General features: G+C 41.6%; 1 pseudogene; it reads right to left on the minus strand.

Annotated features, from left to right (window-relative positions):
* Positions 1–3746: 3746 nt before the first annotated feature.
* Positions 3747–14249, minus strand: LOC106828631 (BCL2/adenovirus E1B 19 kDa protein-interacting protein 3-like; annotated as a pseudogene).
* Between the last annotated feature and the right edge of the window lie 6485 nt (positions 14250–20734).

A 20734-nucleotide genomic window follows, 5' to 3' on the forward strand; every position in this document is an offset into this window, starting at 1 on the left:
TTCATTTTTTTCTTTACACTTTCTGTATTGTCTGAATTTATTTCAATTAATGTTATTTTTATTACAAGAAAAAATAAAGCTGTGTTCATTTTGAGAAACAGTCTAATAAAGAAAAAATCACAATTCTCTTCTATACGCACTTCTTTTTAGTGAATGAAAACCTCTTTAGTGTGTACTTCCTTTTACTGGTGTTAATTTTTATTCAGATTTTAATTTAGGGCATTGAAGAATGTGGGCTGGGAAGAGGGAAACAGAGCAGTTCCTAGGCTCTTTGGGCAGTTTTAATTCTAGGCAGAAGGAACAGCTCTGGACTCCTTCCCACAAGGCTGCCCCTTAAAATCTCTTTGCTTATCTGAATTTCTGTCTTCCTTGACCAGTTACAAAAAGATTCATATAACGTTTTTTGAAATAGCCAATTCTCCTTGCTCATAGAAGATATTCCTTGACTAAGAAAAAGTATATTTCATCTCAGTAGTTCATTTGCTTCCTCTACTTGTGCAGTGTGATGTAAATAACCTAAGCTGTATAGTGAAAAATACAGAGCAGGATGAAATTGGTCAGAAAAGACTTCCATTCATTTATGTTCTGCACAAACATATATTCAGCCCCTTTGATGTGCTAGGCACTAGGGCAGTGGAGATACAAAGATAGAAGACATGGTCCCTTCTTGGGAAGTCTTTACACGCTACAGGGAAATAATTAGAGTAAGGAGTCTGTGTGCAAGATGAAATGGGAACTCAGAGGAAGGAGTGCCAAAATATTACTGGGGGAGTTGGTGTAGTGCAGACCCCTGAAGACTACATAGGGATTTGTCATAAATATGGTTTCTTGAAGGTAAGTTTTCACCAAAGAAATGAAAGATAAGTATTGTTACAGAGCGGCTAAAAGGTCAAGGTGGCAAATAACTAAACTCCTAAACTGATCCTGCTAATAAAAAGGGTTAGAGGAGACGATTCCCCACTTCCTCTGGGGCCCACTCCCTCCCAGGTAATTTCAGAGTGTGGTAACAAAGGCGATTGATACTGGTGCTGAGGCCTGCGTTGTTCTTCATGGAGCAATATGCTTTTGGCGGGGACTTGCACATGACTGTGTATTAACGGTTGTGTGTTAATGTCAAGGTGGCGTGTGATAGAATTTTTAAGCCAGAGAAGAAGGGGCTGTGATATCAGGGAGGTGGAAGACAGGAATTGTCATGTGGATTCTGGGGTAGCTCGATCTAATGAGTCTTGGAATCGGCATTTTAGAGGAGGAAGGACTAGAAAAGACCTGATCCAATCTCCTTGCTTTACAGATTTTAAAAAAGTTACCAAGATTGCCAGAGTCTTAACAACTGCCTTCTTCTTTGATAATAAACTATTCAGTGTAATGTTCTGTGTGGTGGTGCTCTAGTATATCTCTGTAAAACCTAATGGGAAGATGAATTTTGTTCATCTGGGTAGTAGAGAGGTACAGCTCTGTTTCCTAGCTCTAGCTCATTCGTTTCTTGTGTTTATATAGTCAAAGGTCAAAAGCTGACTGAAAACAGATGAGCCCTTTCCTTCTGCATCATTTTTCAACTTTTCAGAGGACTTAAAATAAACTATCATTTCCCATTATTTACTTAAGAGATTTGTTTTGCAGAATTTGTAGCTCTTGGGAGCCCCTCTGTTGTTCTTACAAAGTACACAGTCTGATTCTTACTCATCTGTCAACATCTCAGGAATGCTAGTATTAATATGCATGGTTTAAATCACCCAAAACAGAGTTAAGAAGGCTGAATAGGCCAGTAATGTTTGTGACTTTCCACAAATATCTCATGTGTACAGAATCAGGAAATCACTCTTCCTTGAGATAGAGGAAATGAGACAGAGAGAGGAATGAGAGAATTATATCAGTTCTGAGACCAAGAATTAATTTCTCAGAATAAAAGAACTTCCTTTTCGGGGCTGGCCCCGTGGCCCAGTGGTTAAAGTTCTGCACGCTGTGCTTCGGTGGCACGGGTTCATGGGTTCAGATCCTGGGTGTGGACCTACTCCACTCATCAGCCATGCTGTGGAGGCATCCCACATACAAAATAGAGGAAGATTGGCATGGATGTTAGCTCAGGGCGAATCTTCCTCACATGCACAAAAAGAGAACTTCCTTTTGTAACCAGCATTTCATCTGAGACAAATAATGACACATTCTTAAAACCCACTGCAATCCTAGACTTCTAAGGGCTTACAACAATGTATAGCTGACCTTGTGTAGATAAGGGTTTGCACTAATTTTCACATGAATTCGCTCTTCTGCTGAACTCCAATTCAAAGTCTCTATGAAACACTCTCCCCAGATACATGCATACTGAATCCTCGCTGGTCAACCTCTCTAGATAAACCTGATTCTAAACTCTGCTTGCCCAATGACTGTGCTATAAAGACTCAATCTGACTGTGATAGCAATTGCAGATTTTACTAGATACAGTTTCTTTCTTATTTATTTATTTAGTGAGGAAGATTGGCACAGTGTTAGCTCAGTGACAGTTTTGTGAGGAAGATTGTCACTGAGCTAACACTGTGCCAGTCTTCCTCTATTTTGTATGTGGGATGCCTCCACAGCATGGCTGATGAATGGAGTAGGTCTGCACCCAGGATCCAAACCTGTGAACCCCAGGCCGCTGAAGCAGAGTGTGTAAAGTTAACCAGTATGCCACTGGGCTGGCCCCTAGATACAGTTTCTATCTATTCATATTATAGGCTTTCTCAGATTAGCATTTTAAAAGGTATTGAAAAATGAAGATGCCAGTGCCAACATGGGGAACACCTTGTTAACATTCATTTAATCAAATATTTATTTAGTATCGCTGCAAGTAAACTTCCCCTCTCCATGACTGCTTTCTAAATTGGCATAGCATTTTGTGTTAAATGTGTAACCCTGGGGCAAACAAATCCTAAGAAGGACAGATTTTGTCATGCCTTATGTGACCTCCTCCTCTTAAGTGTGGACTGGACCTAGTGACTTCTAAGAGTGAAATATAGCAAAGGTGATGGAATGTCGCTTCTATGACTAGGTTAGAAAAGACTCTGACTTCTGTCTCCATTGTCTTCCTCGCTTGCATGCTTTGGTGAAGCCATATTGAAGAGGCCCACCCGGCAAGGAACTGAGGGTGGCCTCTAGACAAAAGCAGTCTAGGAACCGAGGCCCTCAGTTTACCAGTCTGTGAAGAACTTTATCCTGCAACAACCACGTGAGCTTGGAAGCAGATCCCTCCCCAGCCAGGCCTTCAGATGAGATTTGAGCCTTGGGTGACATCTTGATTTCAGCCTTGTAACAGACTCTGAGACAGGGGACCCAGGTAAACTGTGCCCAGATTCCTGACTCACAGAAACTGTGAGATCATAAACATATCTTGTTTTAAGCTAAGCTTTGGGGTAATTTGTTATGCAGCAGTAGATAACTAATAGGGAAATTATCCTTGTTCTTAAGGAGTTGACAGTTTAGCTGGATTCAGAACAGTAACTATAGCACAATGTTAATAAAAGAAGTGCCATCTTGAGTAACTTGGAAGAGCTTTAAATCAGGGACTCAATTCTGTGATTCTGGCATTTTAATTCTAGTCTCAAGCTAACTTGATTTCTGCTCTTATAGATTTTCCAGCTGGAAAGGCTCTCGAGCAACTCCATCCCTTTAGTTCTTACCCTGTATTCCGTATGAAAAGAAGAATGATGATACAAATTGTAATTTCCCAATAGACTACATGTTCCTTGGGGGTAAGAAGAGTTCTTTTTTTCTTTCCTCTGTCATAGCACCTAGTTCATGCTCTTTCATGTGAGGGAGGGCTCAATAATTATGAAGGATAAACTCTGTTCTCACAGTTGGTAAAAAAGCAAAAAAACACATGAAAGACTTCTGAATTTCCTGAAAAACCTGAGAATTCTGGCGCACGTGCTGGAGAGAGGCTGGAGCGAGGGGGTGCCAAAGCGGTCCTACGCAGAGCTCTGACGCACGGTTCATGAGGCAAACATAAGAAACTTTGGAAGACTTCCACGGGTCATATTAATTGTAACACTGCATACTTCCTCCAGAAGCTTTCCAGAATGACTAAAACAACAGCTTTGAGTGTTATTTTTACTGACTATGGCAGATGCTGCTTGTGCTCTGCCTATAACCTCTAGGTACTCGCCATCACAGTATATGCCAGGGCAACCCACCGCAAGCACGCACAACTCCCTACTACAACCTACCGCAAGCACGCACAACTTCCACTTGAGGGCTTCAGCCAGGCGTGCAGGCGCAGTGCTCAGCCAGCGGCCATGTGAACGGCAGGAAAAACCCCAAAACTTCCTTGCCTTCCTTCGATGGGATGACTCTGAGCGTGTTCTGTGCTATCATCCATAGTTCCCCACTGAACCCAGGTACTCACAAGGGTAACCCACTTAATAACACCTCCTTGGGTCACCCTCAGAACAAACTACTTGGGCTTAAATCTTCATCTCAAAGTTGGCTACTGGGGAAACTCCACTTAATACCCTAGTGAACAAATAAAGATAGGAGGCTTAAGTCAGAGTCTGATTTAATTAGTCCGGTTGAAGCTGTCTTGCTTAAGCGCCTCAGGAAAGCACTAGACATAACTTGGTGAGGTGGGATCAGTGGACAAGGCTGGGAAGCGCAGGACATGTAAGTTCACTTGCTTGCTGGAGAGGGTGAAGACTGGGAGCTCAGATCCAGCTGCTGGCGCTGAGAGAAAATGAGGCTGCAGGGCAGTAGCCCAAGGGGGTGGCAATAAAAGGTTGTGGTTACGTCAGCAGTCAGCTTCAGATGTAGGGCCTGTAGGGGTCTAGTACCCTAGCAGAGGGGAGAGCACAGAAAGGGCAACTTGGGGTTGCGTTTGGATAGCCAGGCAGCCAGGCGGTGACCCAGAGCATTATCAGCAGCGAGCTGGACTCAGGCACTCAGTCAGGTCTGAGGGAGCCTTCCATTCTTTGAGGAGCAGCTGCTGGAACAAAGCAAGGACCCAGTCCTAGAGAGACTTTGGTACTGACCCTGAGACGACACATGGACTCAGGCAACAGGGACAAAAAAGAAGTGAGTCCAAGATCAGGATCGTGGAGACACGGATGAGGAGCACGGGCTTTGGAATTGGAGACTCTGGTTTGAATCGTAGCTTCCCAGCTTTCCAGAAGGGAGACTTTGGGCAAGATGTTTAGCCTTTCTGAGCTCAGTTTCCTCACAGGAGAATGAAGACAATGGTTCTTCCCTCAGAAAGTTGTGGAAAGATTTTCACAATAAAATGTAAAGTTGGAATACAAGGTAAGTGTACCATTTCTACGACTGAGTAAGCAGGGTCAGTGACCCCGAGAGGCCACGCTTTCCACTGGAGCCAGAACTTGCCTTGAACATAGACAGAATGTAGCAGTGTTCTAAAAAGCATGAATGATCAAGGAACCCTATCATATCCTTTCTTAGTCATGGTGCTTCCCTTTTGGTGAAAATGATGCATTCCAGCCAGAGGAAAGAGGAAGCAGCCTGACTAAAGTCACGACTGGGGATGTTAAACAGGCTGGCACCGGTTGAGAGCAATAGCATGTGTGTGCGTACACATGGACTGGAGGCGCGGGGGCCGAGGGAGGGACAGAGTGGAGATAAAGCAGGAGAGATCCTCAGGGGGTCAGGTCATGTATTCCCTACTAGATACTCAGCACTAGATCCAGGGTGATGAGTCCTAGAGACTGTCTGAGACGAAGGGTGGCAACAGGGACCAGATTGCTCCAGCAATGGGGAAAGGAAGGCTGGAGAAGCAGTGGACTAGGAAGGACTCGAAACACTAAATCTGCCAAGACCCAGGCAACTGTGGCCATAATGATCCTCCAGGACAGGGTGATAGGCACAGTGCTGAACTCCTGGTGAAGCTCAGTACTAACGAGTTAAGTAGGTCGACAGTGGCTGTATGCTGGACGGAGTTCAGTGCCTGCTGATTTTCAGCCCTATCTCCAAGGATCTGCCAAGTAGCAGCGTGAGAACATATCTGTGGGTGCTCCAGGCAGTAGTTAATACATAGAACCTGCGGAATGTTCTATTTCCAAGCACACTTATCAAGTTAAGTTTGCATTAAGCCTGTTAGAAATGAGGGGAGGTTACCAAAAACAGGAGTTTTCTGAGAAATATAGCTATTTAATCACAACACTTATGATGCTTGTATCAAATATCCTTAAACTGACCTAGAAATCTAGAGGGAAAAAATATCAAGCTGTACTTTTCTCAAGAGAAAACGGCTTGCCTTATCTTTGGGTTGAGAGATGATTTTTTTTAAGTGATGCAGACTTCCCAATAATTTTTAGAATATTGACAAATAAAATAGTTGCTAACAGCTATAAATCAACACAGGGCTTGATTGCCTTCAGCAAAGCTTTAAGATTTGTCACCCCATCAAGCCCCACCTCTGCCCCAAGCAAGGTCCCTGAGGTCCCAGAGGGGTGATTATGCTCTTGTATTGGGCTCTTGACCTCCTAAGCTCTCCCAGCTCTTGAACAGCAAAAGCCAAAGATGGGGTCGCTTCCCATTGCTGCAACTGGCTCCACCTACAGTCACCCAAACTAAGCCTGAAATGTCCCCAGCAACACTGGGGAAGAACAAACGTTTATTTTTAAATAAATTACTTTTTTTCTGGTTTAACCAAAAAGCTTTTATAAAGTTTGGTTTTAAACTGTATGCAAATATAGTAATCTCTGGAGGATTTGGCAAAGATTTATTTTTTTTCTATTTCCAGTTTTTTAATGTAGATGCAGCATTTCTTAGACTAATGCTGATTCCAAAAGCCCTCAAAAGTTCAGCACAAGGGATAAGGTTCAATAGAGCAACCTACACTGATGAAGAGTCTGAAATAGACTGAGCAGGTCCTCTGATAGAAAACTGACACTTAACTGTTACTTAACAGTGGGAAGTTTGTCCTTACACTGTAAAAGCATACATATTTTAGTGTAGAAACTCTACTGTGGAGTTTGTATTTGCACCTTGGTTTCCTGGTTCCTGCTTAACAAAGAATAAACGGCATAGTTAAGTGCAGTCTTTACCAGACAACCTCCACTATGTGAACAAAGTCAGATTCCAAGTCTTTGTCAAAGGTGCCGATAGAGGTTGTCAGACGCCTTCCAACATAGATCCGCAGTCCAGTGACCAGCAGATGGGAGAAAACAGCAGAGTCAGAAGAAAATCTTTTAGAAATTTTGGTGAGAAAACATCTCCTTTCTTCATAACACATGTGTTCCTCATGCTGCAAGAGGCCACGTGCTTTGGATATTTAAAGAAGTTTCAAGTTTGTCTTTTGGAGGGGAGGGGGGTTCTTTTCAGACAGACTTGACCAATCCCATATCCAATCTGAGGTTTTTTTCAAAATGTTTTGTTTCTTGTCTCAATATAATCTTCTTCAGGCTGAGATCTGTTTCTTCCTCCGGTGCTACGAGATGTCTATTTCAGAAACTCTGTCAGTATCCCGTGGTGTCTGTGAGGGAGGGGTCATCGCAGTGGGTGCTCTCTGAGAGACATCATCTAGATTCGTGCTGGGCATCCAGCAGTGTTTGCTCCACGTCATGATTATAGATAGAGATTGAGACTGGAGCACTTCTCTATTCCCACTCCTGCTGGAGGGCAGTCCCGCCCAGGGCCCTGCGGATGCTCTTCCCGCAAAGCCAGTGCTCGGCGACTCTGGTTTGATGGTCAGGCTCTATAACCAGCAGGGACGAGAGTCTAAGTTCATTCCTTTACATATTACGATATGCTTTATAAGTATTTTTAATAAAATAATATAATATTCAGATAAAATTCAGGGCCATTTTGTTCCTCTCCTCAATTGCCTTCCCCACTTTTCTCCCCAGAGACAACCTCTGGTAGTATCCTCCAGCACATGATTCTAGTGATTATGAATCTACGTATCCGTTGTCAATATATACAGTATCTTTTAAATTTAAAATAATTTGTATCATATTGTTTAAGTATTTTCACAACCTGCTTTTTTTTTCTTCTCTCAATGGTATATTTTTGGGATTTATGTTAGTAACATTAATACATAGAGATCTAGTTTATTTTTTAAACTGCTATTTTAATCTTCTTGGGAATATAAACTTCATTTTTCATTTCCCCTCAGATGGATTTTAGATTGTTCCCAGCTTTCTGTAGCTGTCTCCTGTGCACATATTTGCATGTTTCTGTAGAGGAGGACTTTCTAGGTTATGAGGAAGGTAAATTTTTAGCTTTACTGGATATTGTTAATTTGATATCAGTTGTATTAGTTTTCACTCCCACTAGTAGAATATGCAAGTTCCTATTTTCTGCATCCTTTCCAGCATCTCGTATTGTCAGGTCAAACGTCCTGTAGACAATCAGAGGGATATAAAGTGGCATCTAATTTAATTCGTGTTTCTCTAAATATAGCGAGGAGGAGCATATTTTTGTGAATTTTGGTGATTTTGTTTTCCTTTTCTGTTTCCTGTTCATTTTTTTTTTTGCCCATTTTTTAAATTGGGGGTTTTGTTTTATTGCTTATTAACTTTAATTCCTTGTATATCTTAGATACTTTCTAATACATTACAAATATCTTCTAGTCTGTGACTTGTATTTTAACTAAATTTTTAAGTTAAGCTTGAATTTTGGCATCATTGAAAAATTATAAGCTAATTTATAAATCTTTTTCTTTATGATTCATGCTCTTTCTGTCTTGTTTTAAGAAATTCTGCTTAACTCAAGGTCATGAAGATAACCTGTGTATTTCCTGCTAATCGTATAAAAGTTTTCCTTGGCATATTTTGGTCTTTATTCTTTCTGTAACTTATCTGTAAATAGAGTGTCAGGTAAGGATCTAATTTTATTTATCTACATATAGGAAGCCAATTTTTCCAATATTGTAATTTTTACAATGGAAATAACTTTCTGATTATATAAACAATTTATGGTCATTGTTAAAATTCAAATAATTATTAAAATATGAAGAAATACATAAAAAGTTCACCTGAAATCCTACTGCCCTAAGATAGTCACCATCAATATTTTCAGCATCATTCATTGATAGTCCATCATTTCCCCACTTGTTTATAATGCCACCTCTGTCACACAAGGAGAGAACTTTTCTAATATTCAGGCAAACTTAGAGAATCAATACTAAATCTGGATATAATTTATAGAATTTGAAGTATCAATTTAAAAGATTTTCAAGTTAGACTACATCATATGATTTCCTGATTTCATTAAGCAGTGTAAATAAGTAAAAAGAATAAAAAGGAGCATAATGTGAGAAGTAAGGATTTCCCAGAAATGGCCAGTTTTTCTACAGTTTGGGGAAGTATGAGATCTACGACCTGCAAATTTATGAAACTGAGGCACAAGTTCTGTAGTATCACATCCAACATGCTAGGTTCATCTTACTAACGTTTTTGAATTAAGACCATTAGTATTTCCTCTAACAAATAATTTATCTCTCATTTTGTCACAGAAGTATGGAAGGAAAAACAGAGCCAATTCCTAGAAAAGTACTGTCTAACTAACCTTGATAGACTGTGAATGCCTGCCCCACTCTCTTTTGGAGATTCTGTGGAAAGAAGTCATTTATCGTAGTTCACGACCATCCAGAAAGGAGTGGTCACGTCTTTCCTCTGCATACAAGAATATCACCCTTCAGGACCTTCATACTTGCTATTCTTCATGAAATTTGTGTGTAAATTCCTCCATGGGTACACTAAAAATACATTTAATTTTCAAATTAAAAAAAATTACCAAAACCACTGATAAGGGGCTGGCCCCATGGCCAACTGCTTAAGCTTGTGCACTCTGCTTCGGCGGTGCAGGGTTTCCACGGTTCGGATCCTGGCGTGGACGTGGCACTGCTCCTCAGGCCATGCTGAGGCGGCATCCCACATGCCACAACTAGAAGGACTTACAACTAAAAATATACGACTATGTACTGGGGGTATTTGGGGAGAAAAAGCAGAAAGAAAAAAACCCCACAGATAGACCGTGTTTATCAGTATGTACGATGAGAGTCCTTCTCTTTTCTGACCTTGGGTCCACTTTGATGTCAAATGAACACTGATGAAGTTACTGACTTTTATGGAGACATCCTGCAATATATACAGCATGGGTTTTTGCTAATTTATTCAGTCATTACTCACTTCTGTTCCAAAGTGGTCTAAAATGTCTTAAATGATTAGAATATTCAGTGTAGAGCTCAGTCATAAATTGCTGCACTATATGAAGAGATTTGGAAGGGCTACATAAGGATTAAGTCCTTCATCCCAAACAGCCATATAGAGAGGTTAAAAAATAAGATACATTTCCTATTATTTTGCCTTGTCTCAGTGCTGCATCTTCCCCTTTTGCCACAGTCTAAAATCAAATCAGCAGAAAAGAAAACAACACCCAAAGCATGGCCAGTGTGTTAGAGGGACTGGATTCCTAGTGCTCGTGACTTGTGTGTTTGTGTAGACCTGGTCAATCACAACTTCTTCTCAAGGCACGTGCAATTTAGCCAGACGCTGACGAGTTCAGAGTTCTTCCTGACCGGGAGCTCCCTTCACACTCAGGGAGCACGTGCTACTCAATTCAGAATTAACCCAGGCTGCTGAACTGTTCTACTGGTCTACACTTCAGATTTGTAAGCTGTTTTCCTTGAGGACGCTCCTAAGGAGAAAAGAGGACATTGCCTATATGTGTGTTTCTGAGACAACTTCGTGGGGCTTTTAGTGGGCAAAAAATTTCCAGGGCGTGGTTTTTTCGTCTCCTCTGAAAGACACTGTGGTTTTCAATTAGCCTCATGCTGTAACTACAGTCATTTTACCTGACCTCTTTCTTTAAACAGGCATGAGACAAGGCTGAGCTCATACTTTCATGAAAGCCACTCTGCCATCTAAGCAGAACTAACACTGTTAGAAGAGCATGCAAATTGTAATTTTAAAAAAATCCATAAGCCAGCAGTTTCTTTTGACCACAGTGGTTTTTTTCCTCCTGCTCATTCTGCTGAAACAGCAGCATTGGGGAACACTGCAAGGCTTTAGCTTTCTGCTCTAATTTGCTGTTCTTCTGATGAGAATTGTGCATTTGAGGGCGTTTTGTTTCATGTGTGTTAAGTGTTGCTCATCCAGATGGATGTTAAGTTTCTAAAGACAAGGACCCCACCCTTACCCATCTCTTTCTTCTATAGGATCCAATATGATATTCCATCATAAGTGCTCAATTATTATATGTTGAGTGAATGTGTGATCGAATAAATGAGTAACCGAACAAAAATTGCCAGTCTCTCATTTTCTAAACTAAACAGTGCAAACTAGATGGGGTCCATTCAATCATAGAGGATGATCTGTGGCAATGAAGAAATAAAAAGAGGAGAAATAGAATTCAGCAGAATGACGCAGGACTAAAGAGTGCACCAATTCCATAGTGAAGGTAGTTGATAGCTACGTAGATGTATGTTGTAGGGTATATATATGTGTGTGTTCATGTGTATGCATGTAGGTTATGTATCATATATTTAATTACACACACATTCATGTGATTATATATTTCTATGTATTGTATATTATGTACATATGTATGACACCTATATGCATATATGTATTATGTATATATATGTAAGTATGTTTGTGTCTGTGCATGTGTGTGTGTATACATGTGTATATACATATATACTTTAAAGAATTTGCACCACGGTTCCTCTTAGAGAACTATCTTTGTTTAGAAAAATACCTTGGTTATCCATTTGTGGTAGAAAGTAAGGTCCCGGGGCCATGGATGCAAGAATACAAGGGAGTAAAGTCATAGCTAAACGAACCTGAATCTAAGCATCAAGAGGAATTTGGGAGCCAAGAGTAGAAGGGAGAGAGATTAAAGTGCGAAATAGGATTCCACAGGGATTTGCTTAGGAAAGTTGTCTTGGGGGAAATCAAAGGAAAGAAGCTGAATTCCATGTCTGGGTTGGCCCAGAGCAGAAAAAAAGATGACAGCAGTGAAGTGAACCCCAACAGAGGTATAAGTTCAGCAAGAGCAAGATTCAGGAGCTAGAGAGGAACATAAATCTATAAATCTATAAGGGAGCATTAGACTTCTCACAGAGCTTGGGAAGATGGCTCAAACAAAGTTTAATTAAATCTTAAAAGGTGCTGTTACCTCAGCTAATGTCCCCAGGTTCCTTAAAACCAGCGTAAGCTGAGAAACACTCTCTTTACTCCAACAAATCAGTCTTGTGTGTGATCCTCCTAAAGCCCAGAGTTACAAAACAAAACAATAGCAAGAAAATGAACTAACCCCGCAGCCTCTTTCAGGGGTGGTTAACAGTAGATGTTTGAACCTGTCAGACCTAGTTGGCATCTCCAGTCCTGATTCTGAAGCCAAATCTGAGCAGGTACAACCCTTTACACGGAACGTCCCTGATTCAGGCCTCTGCCCAACAGGCCTTACCTTAGTAATGAGGTGAGGCCATGGCACCAACAGGGCACACTGTGAAAATATGGCAGATTAGTCAAAATGTTCACAACCTGGAACTGAAGTCTTTTTTACCTTTCCTTCCCCCGGGGTTATATTAGTTATTATATTAAAATATCAAGGTAATTTTTATACCTGTGTGATATGGATGATTATTGTTGCTGTTTGACAAATAAGAAGACTGCAACATGAGCCTGCTCAGCACCAGCAGAGCAGGATTCTGAGTGAGGAATTAGGATTTTCCCGGATTGGGCTTGGTTCACTGGACACCATTGTCCTTCTCTACAAAGGGTTTATTGTGAAATGTTTACAAAAGCACGTTTAGGAAGAGTTCAATATCTGTTTCTATCTTGGTGAAAATGTGGGTGGATCTATGTGAGTGGCAGAGCCCCTGGCAGAAGGGAGGAGGGAATTAACTTTTGCTGTGTTCTTACCATGAGCACAGCCAGGACTCCTTACCTACATTTCCTGCACTTTCTGAAAGATAAAGTGGCAGTGACAAACTTTGTGGGTGATTTAACGTTCTATAACTTAATAGGATGGGTACACAAGGGTATGCATTTGTCAAAAGGCATCAAGTGGTACACTAACGTTTTGGGCATTTCATTCTTTTTAAATTTTACCTCAAAAGAAATAGAATCATAAGCAGATGTTGAACTCTAGTTAATGACAGAGATGCTAGAGTTTTTAGTTGTGAAATCTTCTTATACTTAAAACTTACTTTGAAATGCATCCAAAAATACGATAGATTGGTGGGTGGATAGAGGGATGGTTAGATGGATAGATATATGATAAAGCAGGTGTAACAAAATGTTGGTTGTAGAATCTAGATAAGAGATACACGAATGTTTGTTGTATAATTCTTTCAACTTTTCTGAATGGTTGAAAATTTTCATAATTAAATATTGGGGGAAAAAAGTGATCCTGACAGCTTGTACCAATCTGGCTGCTACAGAAAGCTCAGAAATCTGAATGCTGTGAAATAAAATATTCCAGTCAGGACAGTTTTATAGTATGTGGTAAAAGATCCTTCTTGGAAGTAAAGAAGGGTACCAGTTCCTTCTAGTTGAAACAGCATATTCTTTTTTTTTCTTTTTTCTTCAAAGACTGGCCCTGAGCTAACATCTGTTGCCAATCATCTTTTTCTTCTTCTCCCCAAAGCCCTGCAGTACATAGTTGTATATTCTAGTTGTAGGTCCTCCAGCTCTGCTATGTGGGTCGCCGTCCCAGTATGGCCTGGGGAGCGGTGCCACGTCCGCGCCCAGGATCCGAACCCGCCAAACCCTGGGCCGCCGAAGCGGAGCGTGCGAACTTAACCACTCGGCCTCGGGACGCCCCCAAACTGCATTTCTAATATGCAGCGCTGTCCTCTTTGAACTACTGTCGGGTACTTTTCCAAGACACAGGTTACGGTCCTCACCTTGTCGCCTGTCAGCAGCATCTGGCCTGGGCAGCCTTGCTCCTCAGCAAGCGGCCTCTCCTCTGCCTTGGTAGACGCCACGCTGTCCTGGTTCTTCCTCGCTTGCTGATGGCCCCTTCTCAAGCTCCTCCACTGTTTCCTTCTCCTTTACCTACTTGTTCACGCAGAGGCCTCCGCGGGTTGCGTGCTGGGCCTGCTTGCTTTCCCGCACTCTTTCTCCTGAGCTGGTCTCACGGGCTTTCGTGGATTTCAGTACCACGTCTAGGATGTCGTCTCCCAAAGCGGCAGCTCCGGCCGATGCTATCTTTTCAACAATGGCCTCTTCAATCCAAATGCCTCCTTGGCGTCTCCACTTGAACGTCTCCCACGTGTCTGATCCCTGACAAGCCCACACCTGAGCTGAGCACATCCCCTCGCACGCTGTTCGACCCCCGCCGGGGCGTTTCTCTTCCCCTTCACCCCCAGCACCGCCCTCATGCAGCGGCCACCATCTGTCCCCCGAGCACGGCAGGCGCCTCCAAGCTGGTCTGCCCCGAGACGCTCACCTCATTCTAATCGAATCGAAGCTGCCAAGGTCATCTTTTGAAAACATAAATCTAATTACACCTCTTTTCTACTTAAAATTCACCGATGGTTTGCCACCGTTAGGATAAAGTGCAACATTTTTTTTTTTCCCCCATTAGTTTTTTTTTTTTTTATTAATGTTATGATAGATTACAACCTTGTGAGATTTCAGTTGTACATTTTTGTTAGTCATGTTGTGGGTACACCACTTCCCCCTCTGTGCCCTCCCCCCACCCCCCAAAGTGCAACATTCTTAATACACACAAGGGGGTCCAACGCTGGGGCCTCGCCCGCCCCCTCTCCGCCTGCCGCCACCGCTCCCTTCCTCCTCTAGGGCGGCCACAGGAGCTTCGATTCCTCCCACAGGCGAAGCGTTTCCTGCCTCAGGGCTTTCATATAGGACGGCTCCTCTTCTTAGGACGTTTCCTACAATCTTTCCTGGTAAATCCCTACTCTTCGTTTAGGTCTCAGCTTAAGGAACGCTTCTGAAAGAAACTTCCGGACACATTCCTCCCTATCTAAATTATGTCTCACCCTGTCACAGTCTCTCATAAAACCTTTACTTCTGTTTCACAGTAGGATTAGTGATTATACGTTTGTCTGTGTGCTCATTTCATTAATGTCTATCTCCCCTGCTGGACTTCAGACTCCACGTGGGCAGGGAGCCTGTCTGCTGGGCTGGGCTCCACAGGTGCACCACCCGGCAGAAGTCCCCGGCACTCAGGAATGGTCAACACATACTCATCACTTGAATGAACACACCAGTAGCCTTAGGGAGATGCAGTCTGAAAAGTGGTGGACAATGACACAAATCAATATGGCCTCAGGATACAGCATCAATAGGACCTATAAAGCCTTGCCCACAGGTGTCATGAAGAACTCAGTCAACACTGGGTATGAGCATGATAGGCCCATGCAGCCTGTTCTGAATCATTCCTGTTGCTCTCCCTGGCTCACTCCCCTCATGCAGGTGAAGAAAAAGCAAGAAAGAGCATCCAATGCTTTAAATGGCTGCTAAAAAGACTCCCTCTTCCTCACTCACATGTAGGGAGCATTTGTGGGCACAGTCTTCAAGGCCGCAAAAATGAAAGGCAAATAGCCTGAACTCAGGATCACATGGTTGGCCCTTCCCTGGCTCTGCAACTCCTCGGATGGAGGAACTTACATGGAACTTATTAACTTTATGCCTTAGAACCTCGATATGCGCCACTTATGTCATACAGTTATCAGGAGTACAAAATGAACTAATGTCAGCGAAAGAGCTTCTCATTCTGTAAACCTATGGACCACCGCATGGATGTGGGTCACTGTGCAGCCTGAAGAATAGTAGAATATTAGATATACTCATTTTGCTGATTTAACAACTAAAGGTGCTGCTACAGCTGTCTTACTAATTGTTTTACAGTAAGAATAATGAACAGCTTGATATTCTTTCCACTTTAAGAAGGATACTTAATTATATGTAGGATCACGGTAGAAATGACCTAAATTCAGAAATATTATTTCCTAAATCAGCGATTCACAGTCAAGATTAACCTCCACAGCACTTAAATTCATTCAGCTGACCTAATAGTAATGTTAGTAACAACTTTCTAGGTTATGCCATACTAAAATCCAAGGTTTTCGTCATAGTTACATATTATTTTTATAGCAAAACATCTTTATTTTCCTGTTTGTGAAAGTAGCATGTATTCTGAAAATTGAAATGATATACAAATGCAATACATAGCAAGAGAAAATCATTCATAAATACCTTCTCTTTACCTACACCAAAAATTATTGTAAAAATAAGACTTCCAAGTAAGTGTAAATAAATCTATATATAGACATCACTTGAAGAGAATTTTTAAAATCTCTCATATATGGGATTCTTTCCAAAGATTGTTTCCACATCACAAAAAGCATACATTTTTGTTTATGATACATTTCCAACTTATCAGCTATTGTTTCCTTCAGGTAAAATGGCTTGCCAATGTGTATCTGACCATTCTTTTCAGTTAAACAAAATGTCCATTAAAAATTTCCGATGACTACAGTATGTAGAACAACTAAGAGATACAGAAATGTTAACAGTGGGACATGACACAAGTCCCCACGGTATTTCTTAAATGTTACATGGAAGGGGCAAGAAATAAAAGCTTAGTGGCATACACTAACTTTACAGATTATTGATAAATACAGGTGTTATGATGGTTTTGACTACACAGCAGCAGTTCATCTGTACGGCCACGAGGAAATAGCCAGGGATATTACTAATTTTAAATTCCAGCCTGTCAGCAAGAGTGAAGGTGAAATCCAGGGACGTTCCAAGAAAAGGCAGAAACATGCCAGGAAAATGAAGTAAACTTTCAGGCCGAATTCATGTGAATTACTGGGTAACCCTGGGTTTCTAAATTCTTCTGCAGCCTAGAAATGAGTCAGTAAGGCAAAGGAAGAGCTACTGTCGATCTACATCGCCATCTAGTGGATGATGACATGGAAGTGCTTTGGTGCATTCGCTGCAGAGAGACTTGCCCTACTCAGTAAAAGAGCTGGTGAATATTATTTGAGACACAGAAGATGAATTAACTTTTGAGTGTTAGTTCCATTTGGACTTTAAAATGACTTTTTAGTGAAGCAAATCTGGTATTTTGCCATCTTTGATCAGCCTGTAGGAAAAAATAAGCAACATTTATAAGTAGCATCTCTTCTACTTTTCAATAATTAAAAATGCATAAGGATGTTAATATTTCCACTGAGTTGCCATCAATAGTTAATTTTAAAAACCTTTCTCTCTTTTTTACCCTCCCCTTGTCTCTTCCTACCTACTTCACAAGACTTCAACACCACCTTTAACTACTCTACTGTGTAATTGAAAGAAAAAAGCAAGTTAGGTTTTTCTTGCAATGTATTTCAAACTGCGGTAACAACATGTTAGTGGATCCTGACATTAATATAGTGAGTCATGACCAGTAAAAAAAAAGAAAATATGTATTTTTCAATTTTTGAGGAGTCTCCATACTATTTTCCACTGCAGGATTCCACTTACATGAGGTATCTCAAAGAGCCAAACACGTACTAGCCGGAGGAGAATGGTGGTTGCCAATGGTGGTTGCTGAGGGGAGGAAGAAATGGGGAGATGTTCAATGAGTTTAAAGTTTCAGTTATATAGGATGAATGAGCTCTAGAGATCTGCTGAACAACGTTGTGTCTGTAGTTAACAACATTGTATTATGCACTTAAAATTTTGTTAGGAGGGTAGATCTCATGTTAAGTGTTCTCACCACAATTTTTAAAAAAGGATCATTAAGGAAGACTATGAACAAAAAAAAGAAAGAAAGAATAGAAAGACTAGACTAGAATCTAAAATGTCGGAGTGCTTCTCACGGGTGTAGTGAGTACCGTTCTGTGAAACTTCTGTTACACACATGTGTATTTGTGTGCACTAGGGTGTGATGTGAAGCACTTTTCATTCTGTGGGTCAAGTTCAAAAAAGTTCAAAAGCCTCTGCTCTATCGTTCTCAACAAAATCAAATGAAAGCTAAAATCTGTGTTGTATTCCGAATGAATGAGGTTTCCCTGTATGTAAACACACTTCTCTATTTCTACAAAAGGCAGTTTAAGATATCCCAAGGCAGCAAACGGGTTGGAATTAGATGCATAGAGATGGGACGTCTGTGCTTGCCGCCGGGTCTTTTCGTTCTCCTTGATGGAAGGATAATGGATATGGAAGCTCCATCGTGATGAGGCACAGCCTGCAGAGTAGGACAAGCCTGGTTTTAAATTCTGACACAGAAACTTCCAGCTGTATGTTAGGCTTTCTGAGTCTCAGCATCCTAATCTGAAAATGAAGCTAATAACTCTTACTGCATGGCATTGTCGTGAGAAACAAATGGGCCACGTAGACGATGTGCCCGTCATGTGGTGGGTACACAATTCTCTAGACACAGCAAGAGTCACCAGTTCACTGATACCATTTTAAGTAGTTTTCATTTTCCTTTATTGCCCTAGATTTCTGTATCTTAGAATTGCAAATATCCCTAAAATAAATTCAAACCTATGATGGAGCCAGAACCCCAGTAAGGGATTTTCCTTCTTCCTCCGGCCAGTCTGGTGTGGCACCTTCTTACTCTGTTTAAGGCTATGCTTAATTTATTTGTAAATCTCAGTAGAAATGTTTTCCTTGCTTCTGTAGTGCCTTCTATATTTTACAGAGAACATGTTCTCTCATGGTTTTTCCTTCTCGAAGTGGGACGCTGTCCTGGGGGACTTTCTACCCAAACACAACAGCAGCATTTTGTGTGAGCAGAGGAGGCCCTGGGAGAAGAGTGAGGACCCAGCTCTATTTTTTTTAATTGAGTTATAATTAACATATAACATTGTATTAATTTCAGGTGTACAACATAACGATTCAATACCTGTGTATGTGGTGAAATGATCGCCACAATAAGTCTAGTTAATATCTGTCACCAAACATAGTTACAATTTTTTTCTTATTATTGAGAACTATTAAGATCTACTCTTTTTAGCAACTTCCAAATATATGACACAGTATTGTTAGCTACAGTTACCATGCTCTACCTTACACCCCCAGGACTTATTTATCTTATAACCAGAAGTTTATAACTTTTTCCCCCCTTCACCCATTCCCTGGCCCCGGCAGCCACCAGTGTGTTCTCTGGGTCTCCGTATCCAGCTCCATTTTGCACCCTTTCCCTTCCACTTGGTCTCTCTTCAGTCCCTTTCTGCCTCTTCCTCCTTCCTTCCTCAACCTGCTGCAGCCTTATCCCAGAGGAAACTGAACTGACAAACTATTGCTAGTATTAGCACTTATCTTTGCCTCCTCAAGGTGGGTATCCTGATGAGGAAATAAGAAAATGAGTATGCGAGCTGTAAGAACGATGGGGCTATACCCACGTCAGATGTTGTTTTTACATTATGAATCCACTCATGGTAATGGTAGGGAAGCAGAAATGAGGCAAGACTGCTTGGGCCTGCCATTTACCAGCTGTGTGACCTTGGGCAAGTTATCAAACCTTCTGAAGCCTCAGTTCCATTACCTCTAAATTGTGGAAAATAGTATCTCCCATTCACAGGGTTCTTTAAGAGTCAAAATGCATAATGCACCTAGACACCTTGAAACAGATCCTAGCTGTAGTAAGCGATTGCTATGAGCTGAATGTTTATGTCCCTCAAAATTCACATATTGAAGCCTAATCCCCAGTGAGATGGTATTTGGAGGTGAGGCCTTTGGGAGGTGATTTTCATGAGGATGGAGCCTTCATGAATGGGCTTAGTGTCCTTATAGAAGAGACATGAGATTGATCTCTCTCTCTCTCCCTCCCTGCTGTGTGAGGAGACAGAGAGAAGGCAGCTGTCTGCAAACCAGCAAGAGGGTCCTCACCAGACACAGATCTGCCAGGCCCTTGATCTTGGACTTTCAGCCTCCAGAACTGTGAGAATAAATGTTTGTTGTTTAAGCCACACAGTCCCTGTGGTACTTTTGTTATAGCATCTGGAACTGACTAAGACAATGACCAATAAATACCAATGGTTGTTAGCATCATATCTCCCCAGATCTTGTGTCCTCGAAAGACCAGAAAGGCAGTCCTTAAGTTAAAGTTAAAAAGTTAAAGTTACCGTTTTCCTTAAGTTTAAAGTTAAAATTTCATACCCTATACAACCTGTGCATTGTGGGAAAAATGGGAGAAAGGCAAGAAATTTGGGGCAGAGGTGTCTTCTTGACATTCTCAAATCATACCACCTGACCAAGTAGCTGGGTGGGATGCTGCTCTGTATTGGACGGTGAATCTTCATTTACTTGAAATTTGGCTTTAGTTTGGCCAGTGTAATGACTAGTTCCATGAATGGTCCATTCTGTTGTAAGTTAACAATCTTTCAAACCACAGAGGCTGAATATGACTTTATAACTTTCACTCTACAACGATCCGCTCATCTGCTGGTGATCACCTTTCCCTCTTAGTTTGTGCCCTGCCTTCAGAGTCACGGAAGGCAGGGAGAGATTCTGTGCGAAAAGGGCCATGGTGGCGAGGACATGGGGTGAGAAGGGAATAGAGAGGGGAGGAGAAAGGCAGGGAGTGTCAGAGAAGGGTGCTGGGGGAAGCCCTTTCCTTCTCCTGTTTGCTTCTAAAGGGGATGTTGGTCAGTGTGCTCGGTGCCCCAGTCAGAGCGTTTGGGATGCTTTCACGTGGTGCCCAGTTGAACATTTTAAAATCTTTTAGTTCCTGACTGTCAGCTCCCAAAAGACCATGAGAAAAACCCGTTGAGTGAACAGAGCTGTTTATTAGACTCACTGCAAAAACGGAGACCACCATTTTGACAGTTTTAGTT

This window comes from Equus asinus, chromosome 7, assembly GCF_041296235.1.
Source record: "Equus asinus isolate D_3611 breed Donkey chromosome 7, EquAss-T2T_v2, whole genome shotgun sequence".
Lineage (NCBI taxonomy): Eukaryota > Metazoa > Chordata > Mammalia > Perissodactyla > Equidae > Equus > Equus asinus.